Raw genomic sequence first — 8,982 nt, 5'->3', positions numbered from 1 at the left:
TTGAATAGAATGCCATTATTACAAATACGAAAGCCAGTGAACATTAATGTAGTACAAGTGTCTGCTCCAACTGCAAATAAATTAGAAGCTGAAATATAACATTTTATGACAAATAACAAACAACTTCTACAATTCACAAGAAAGGCAGAAAATATTATAATAATGGGTAATTTAAATGCAAAGATAGGAAAAGGCCAAGTCGACAATATAATAAGTGATTATGGTTTAGGAATAGCGGGTAGCGGGTAGGAGCGTGTAGCGAGTGGGAACTCCTTTGGATAGTCCTATCAGGGAAAATGAATCAATCCCTACCCTCCGCAGATTCCAGGTGTTTCCTGACCCGGGAAACTAGTACCTACTGAGGGTCTTACGGATGAAGTCCACAACGGCAGCCACGGCGGAGAAGAATACCTTCGGTACGGTGTGAATGGCGGAAGTGACAGTCCCTTGATTTTAGGGATTGTATAAAATCACTCACCAACCCGTCTAGCCAGCGAGGTGTTTTAAGGCTAAACAACCTCCTAATAGGAATATGGCGATATCTAAAACAAAAGGAATAGATCCCCAGGTGGGTAGACCATACAGCAACTCTAAATATAAGGTCCTTAAGCAAAGACGAAAAAGTATAAGAACTCGAAGAAGACATCAAGGACTTAAAATGGGACATAATTGGTCTAGCAGAGGTAAAAAGAAAAGGGGAAGAGTGCATAACACTAGAGACCGGAAACGTCCTATATTACAAAGGGCGAGAAGAACAAAGTCTAGATGGCGTAGGATTTCTAATTTTCAAGAAATATGCACATAAAGTAGAGCAATTCGTGGGAATATCTGAAAGAATTTCAATGATTAGGTTAAATATAAACGAGAACATCTCCCTGAAAATTATTCAAGTATACGCTCCAACCACAGTACATCTCGATGAAGAGATAGACGAATTTTATGAGAAAATTGCAGAAACTAGCACGAATTATCACAGCACGTATACGATGATAATAGGAAACTTCAACTCTAAGATCGGACAACGACTTGAAAAAACCGAAAACTATATAGGACAAGTCGGCTCTGGAGTTAGAAATGAGAGACGAGAAACCTTGGTTAACTTTCTTCAAACCCACAAATACTATACAATGAACACATTCTATAAGAAAAAACCTCAAAGAAAGTGGACGAGGCTATCCCCAGACGAAAAAACTCGAAACGAAATAGAATACATACTGTGTAACAAAACAGATATCATAGAGGACGTAACAGTAATAAATACTGCGTCAGTAAGTTGCGATCATCGAACGGTTAGAGCCAAATTAGAAATAAAACATAATAAAAATAGAAATAAAATTAGAAAAACTTGGAATATAGACACAGATAAACTAAAATTTAATACAGAACAATATAAAAGTAAGTTAAATCCCGCGAAAGTATTAAATCTAGATAAACTTAGCTTAAATGAAATCAATGAAGTCATAACAAAAGAACTATTAAATGCAAGCTCAGAATTGACAACCGGTAACAGAAAACGAAAATCCAAAATAAGTGCAGAATCACAAAAGATGCTGAAAGAAACAAAAGATCTTCTGATACAAAACAAAAGAGACACTGCAGAATTTAAGGAACCTAATCGAGTAATAAGTAAACAGATAAAAGAGGACATTAAAAAACATCAAGAAGACCGTATAGAACAACTCATAGAGAAAAACCGAAGTCTCAAATGCACCAAACCGAAACTTGGAAAGAAAAACATAATAACCATTAAAAATGAACAAGGGCAACTAGAAAAAAGTAAATCTAATATTGCAAACTCAATTGAAAAGTTCTACGCCGATCTGTACCGTTCCAGAAATGATCCCTCTAACTTCTCAAAGCAGAACTTGAAGAGGCAGATAACAAATTAAAGTCAACTTAGAAGTGATGCCCGAAATAAGCCACGAAGAAATAGAAAGAGCAGTAAAAGAAATAAAAAGAAATAAAGCTCCTGGAAGCGATGGAAACCTAGCAAAAATGCTAAAGGAAAGCGGAGAAGAAGCCATCACATATCTAAAAATACTATTTAATAAATAATGTCTATTCCAGGCAACATACCCGAACAATGGAATACTGCTAAAACAATACTAATACACAAAAAGGGAGACACCACAGATCTGAAAAATTGTCGACCAATTTCACTTCTTCCACAACTTTACAAAATCTTTACAAAGATTATTACAAACAGGTTAACAATTAAATTTGACGGATACCAACCAGTAGAACAAGCCGGATTTAGAAAAGGGTACAGCACCTGTGACCATCTACTTATATACTTTAAAAATCCTAATAGAAAAGACTAACGAATACAATCTCCTATTATGTCTGGCTTTTATAGATTATGAAAAAGCTTTTGATAGCGTAGAACTGTGAGTAATAGAAGAAGCATTAGTCAACAACCGGATCGACTCAAGGTACAGAATATTAATACTTAATATTTATATACGAACAAGCTGAAATGAATAGAAACAAGACTAGTAAAAATTAACCGAGGAGTAAGACAAGGAGACACAATACCTCTTATATTATTTACAGCTGCCCTAGAAGATATCTTTAAGTCAGTAGACTGGATAAAATAAGGAAATCCCTATTACCGGAAGATACTTGAACCATCTTAGATACGCAGATTATGTAGTACTAATAGCCGACACGTGGAATGTACTGAATACGATGATTGAGGAGCTACACATAGAATCCCTAAAAAAGGACTGAAAATGAATTTCAGCAAAACTAAACTAATTTCAAACAAAGATGACAAACCTATGATAAACATCAAAGGGCCAGAGATAGAACACGTAGATGAATATACATATCTGGGTCAAAATATCAAGGTAAGCAAAGAAAATCAGACTACCGAAATAAGCAGACGTGTAAAAATGGGATGGGCAGCATTCGGAAGACTCTCATACGCACTTAAAAATAAAAATATACCTCAAAGACTGCGAACCAAAGTATTTAATTCCTGTATCCTAACTGTACTTACATATGGAGCTCAAACCTGGACATTCGCTAAAATAAACATGGATAAGATCAGAAAAAACTCAGAGAGCTATGGAACGACAGATGCTGGGTATCTCACTCAAAGACCATAAAACCAATGAAAACATTCGTAATAGAACAAAAGTAAAATATACTGTCAAACTGGCAGCTAAACTGAAATGGAAATAGGCTGGACATAACGAACGTCTTACGGATGGCCGATGGAATAAAGAAATTGGGAATTGGGTGGCCATATGAAGCCAAAAGACCACGAGGAAGACCGTAAATATGATGGAGCGACGATTTTAAAGAACTGCAGGGCCAATGTAGAAACATATTACAAACAACAGAGATGAATGGCGAGAATAAGGAGAGGCCTATATTCGGCTATCCGAATAGAAAAGTGCTTAAAAAACAAAAATGGCTTAGGAATAAGGAATGCTAGAGGCGACAGGTTTGCTCAATTTTGTCAAGAAGAAAACCTGGCGATTATGAACACATGGTTTCGATACCATCCAGTAGACTGTATACCTATAGGTCACCACAGGATAATGAACAAAATTGCATTAGAAATCAGATCGACTTTAGTCTTACCAATCTAAGATTTAGAAATTCCATTGTTAGCGTTAGAACTTTTCCTGGAGCAGATATCGTCTTAGACTATAACCTCCTTGTCCAAAAATTGAAACTGAGGGTAAAAAAGATAATAAAATTCAAAAGTTGTGAATACTCAGTTACTCAAGATAAATGAAATCCGTGCTGAGGCTTCAACTTAAGAAAGGTATCAATCAAGAAATGAAGAAATTAACATCAGTAACGAAAAACACTGAGAATGTGAACATTATGTGGAGAAAAATGTAAGATTCTATTATAAAAACACAGAAAGAAATTCTACAAAAGAAAACAGCTGAAAACTTTGGATGGCTCAAGAAATACTGGAAATCATGGAAAAAAAGAAAATATAGAAACAAAAACCCAAATAAGTAGAGAGAAAAACATAAATTAATAGGGAACAAAATAAAAGTGGTTAAGGAAAAGTGGATGATGGAAACATGCATCGAAGTGGAAGAATTGCTGAAAAGGCATCATCATTATAATTTACAGAAAAAAGTGAAACAATTATCTGGAAAATCACGAACAAATACAACTAACCGATTAATTGACAAAAACAATAAACCTATTAATAACCCAATTGAAATAAAACAAGTATGGACTAAATATATTGAGGATCTTTTCACGGACACAAGAACGAAAAAATTTACAAATTGATAACGAGGAAACAATTTAAGTGCAATAACTATACTCTTTAACAACATAACCTGGTGAGATACCTACAGAATGCTGATATCGACCTTTGTTCCGCTATCAAAAACCAATAACCCCAAAAATTGTAATGACTATAGATTAATCAGCTTAATGTCACACTTATTAAAAATATTTTTAAAGATTATACTTGCAAGAATATTTAGAAAGTGCGAAGCGGATAGTCATGATAGTACGAGTAATAGACAGTTTGGCTTTCGTAACGGCTTCGGAACAGTGGAAGCTCTGTATAGTTTCACAACTCTTGCCCAAAAATATCGAGACCAACAAAAAGATCTTTTCGTTGCGTTTATAGACTATGAGAAAGCTTTCGACAAAGTGAAACATAACATTCTCATGGAATGTCTACAAAGAAAAGGACTCGACAAAAATGACACTAACAAAGTGAGAAATCTCCATTGGAACCAATAGGCTGTGGTCACATTAGATAGAAATAGCACTGATGCGCAACAGATAAGTAGAGGAATGCGACAGAGCTGTGTAGTGTGTACTTTTACCATTACTATTTAATATATATTCCGAAGAGTTATTTACACAAGCACTTAAAAACTGTACAGAAGGGATCAAGATAAATGGTGAATATATAAAAAACATCCATTAGGCTAACGATGCAGTCACATTCGCTGAGAGTGAGACAGATCTGCAGACATTACTAAATACAATTTATGATCCTGGGGAATAGTTTGGTTTAACAATAAACAAAAAGAAAACAAAAACCAAACCGGTTATCAGTAAGAGGGGCAAACAAAGTCATTACAAGGATCCTGATAAAAAATGAAGATATTGAGCAACTGGACAAAATGAAATACTTAGAAGTTTGGATTACGGAAGATCTGAATCCGAAATCAGAAATTCGCTCAAGAATAGAGCAATCAAGAGCAGCCTTTTTGAAGATAAGGAAATTTCTGAGTAACCAAAGACTCAGTCTGCAATTTCGATATTGGATGGTAAAATGTTATATCTACTCTATTCTTCCTTAAGATGTCGAAGCGTGGACTGTAAACGTTGACTTAATGAGAAAACTGGAGCTTTTGAGATATGGCTTTTTAGGAGAATTTTGAAAATACCATGGACCGATCATATTGCGAACGAAGTGGTGTTGCACATAATGGGAAGAGACAAAGAACTTTTGAACACCATTCAAGAGCGAAAGTATGCATATTTGGGGCCCATACTTAGCAATGATAAGCACGAATTTTTGCAGCTGATTATGAGGGGTAAAATTACGACAAATATCCTGGCTAAAAAAACGTTCGCGATTGGACCGGGTTAAATACACAGACGCTCTTAGAGATAGAGAAGATAGAGGAATTTGCATTGGTTATAGCCAACCTTCATTAGTGGAGACGGCACTAAAAGAAGAAGTTTTATTGAGTGAAATTGTTTTTGGAGCCCATAGTATGCCCTATTTGTATGGTTTATTCGTCTTTAAATTTCTCAGCTTGTTTTTTGGGAAGTAGTCACTAGCGAGCGAAGGTATGTAAAGCTCTCAACACGTTCAAAGAAATTACTTCCAAAGACTGTTTCCCGTATTTTATTTGCTATAGGATCCTTAGTAATTATTAACATGTATATGTAATATTTGTTTATTTTTCTGTAGTAAATCCTGCCTGGTACTTTCCAACCATGCTAATTATGTAAACTCGTAGCCTTTCGTATAGAATATTTGCTAGTATTTAGTAAGCAGTTATTAACAGGGTTATACCTCTGTAGTTGTCATACTGGAACTGATCGCCTTTTTTATGTAACGAGCATAACACGCCTTGCGATCATTCACAGAGCAAGGTCTTATTTTGCCAAGAAGTAAATGTTTATGCAGAGCTTGTAGCAGGGCGTCGCACCATTCTTGTAGAGCTCAGTACAAATTTACTCAGCTCCTGGTGACTTATTATTTTTAAGCTTTTTAATAAAAATGGTATAAAAAATGCAAGGACTGGAAAGAAACTTATAGAAAAAAAATAACGAGAGGATGGGCCTCCATAAAACGGGAACAAAAGGGTGCGGTTATATTAAGTAAAACTAAAAAAAAGTTGTTCGTAGATCTAATAGAGAAAATAAAAGAAAATCTGACAGGAAGAAAAAATAAGGACATCAACAGAATAAGACAGACAAGAGACCAAGGAATATCGCTGTAACTAGGTGAAGGAAGAGAAAGAGCAGAGAATGCAAAAAAATACTTTCGGGGAAATAATGCGTGTCTAGAGTGATGGCAAAATGAGCACTGTCAACAAAAAAAAGAATCTTATTGCAGGAAATCTTACCCGACATTACGGCAAAAGTCATTAAGAAGGCAGTAGAGGTAGCTGCAGGCAAAGAGCAGGTCTATGACGTAGTCAAAGTCTGGACAGAAGGACGGGGCGACGTGAAAGGTAGGTATGGAGAGTACTATAATAGATGTCGACGAAGACGCTGTTTAAAAAGTTCTTAGTATAAAAAGGATACAAGTGGACGTTACATCTTGTCGGGTGGTGTAGCAAGGGCATAAATACCCACATACAGGAGATGCCTTGCCGTCAGACACAAAGGATCGAACTACAAGGGACAAAATAGCAGAGAACGCATCTTCCGATGTGGCAACGAAGGTCATTTGGCTGCTTAATGCAAGAAAGAAACAATATGTCTCAATTGTAATGTACCTGGGCATATACCAAACTCGAGGAGGTGTCCTAGGTTTAACCGTCTGATTGGGAATAAGCACACTAGACTCTAGTATATAAAGACCAAGAAACAGTCAAGTCCAAGGTCCGAAGGAAAGAGATGCAAACATGGGAAACACAAGTCGGGAGTTGAGGATACTCTAAACAAATGTGGGAACGGCTAGACTTTCTCATCATCTAGCCGAGCCTGCTGCAATAGAAAAGAAAATAGACATACTGGATACGGCTGAGCTAAACCCAACAGCATATAAGAGGAGAGGCTGGTTTGTGGATGCGACTAGAAAAATGGCCGTGCGAATCTGTAACAAGAAGTTGTGAGTATATGAAATAAAGGCAAATGAAGGGTGGAGAAATGGCAGCTGGTGTGCTGCTTTCTCTCTCCTAATATAACGGTGGGTGATAACAAGAGAAAGATAGATCAGATTATATAGGAGGTGATGAGTATGAGAGGAGAATGCGTGGTACTAGGAGGTTTTAACGCAAAAGTGGCGGAGTGGTGATCCAACATCACCGATACTCTCGGTAAAATATTATCTGATTGGGTGGGTACTTTGGATTTGGTGGTACTGAACACCGGTCTGGACCCCACATTTAAAAGAAGAGGTACGAGTACGTACATCGATGTTACCATGGCTACACAGGGAGTAGCAACAAAAATACAGGATTGGTTAGTCTTTCCAGACTATACTGGAACGGAACATCTGTTACGTTCCAAATTTAAAGTAGAAAGTCCCACCTCTATTTTATCAAAATTTAAATAATTCAGGACGTGTAAGAGCGGTTGCCTATAATATATTATAAGCAAGGTGGCGAAAATAAAATTAGTAATTTTCAAATAGGGGTAATGTCTGGCAAATTGTGCTGAAGTTAAGGGAACACGTCCTCTTTTTTGTGAAGAAACTAATTTAGATCGTTCTTTCTAGAGTTATCTTGGAAGAATTGGGATCATAAAATTGAAATTTTTGAATCTCGGTACTATTCGGTGACCTCCGTGTGTCAAGTTGTCAAGTGTTCGGAAAGACGACGGAAAGAAAGTGATTCCAGGTTTGAGAGTGTTACTGAAAGGTTGGGCTAGATTAAAAACGGCATTTTTGTTTTTTTGCTTTTGCTGCTGTTCCATGTGGGATCTGGACTAGTCCGAACCGTGTGGATATTCAAGGGGATTTGCTGCCTTCGTGGAAGGGTTTTTTTTTGGAATATCCACAATTTCGCTAAAAAAAGCGGATCTACAGTACACGTGAATACCGGGAGTCGTATTTAGATCAAGAAATTAGCCTTAATCACGAGTCCAAATAGCCGGCTACGCTTCGGTCCAATTTGGGATATTTCAAACCCCTAATCTGGCTAAGAAGGGTGAGTGTTAGAACATTTCGTTTTTAATTAATTAAAAAGTTGTAGTTATTTTTTTATCCCATCTCTAAAAAGCTATTCACATTTTTATCAGTTTTCATACATTCAAGTTCGGAGACAAGTTTTTTTTGTATTGCTCCATTATCGCCAAAAGGCAGATAAACAAAGTGTTAAAATCAATATATTTATTTCCAAATAATTATTTTAGACACAGATGGTAATTAATGTTTTCTTGCTTCAGGGTTGGTTGGTTGGTTTGTTTGTTTTTTTCTGCTTCTTCTTCTTCGTATTTTTCCATCTGGCTGTAATTTTCAACTTTTCAACATTGTCACACAAGTCTATGTACATCGGCAATCGTATGGGATTTTGGATTGAAGACACGCTGAACTATAACTGGAATTCCACGCGGTGAAGTATATGAATATTCGAGGTATGGATCGATAATTAATTTTCAACGGAAGATTTAAGCACCGTCTAATTTGGTTTGCGGAATACAATAGTTTTTTTTTAAAGATTATTTGCTGTTAGTTTTTATTTTCATATTTACAAATACTTTACAGATTTTTTTTAAAGATAATTTGCGGTTTATTTTATTAATTCAATATTTACACATACCTATTTTAATTTTGTAAACTGCGTCTAAGGGGGGGTTATA

Source organism: Diabrotica undecimpunctata, chromosome 2, assembly GCF_040954645.1.
Source record: "Diabrotica undecimpunctata isolate CICGRU chromosome 2, icDiaUnde3, whole genome shotgun sequence".
Taxonomy (NCBI): Eukaryota; Metazoa; Arthropoda; class Insecta; order Coleoptera; family Chrysomelidae; genus Diabrotica; species Diabrotica undecimpunctata.
This window is presented reverse-complemented; position numbering follows the sequence as displayed.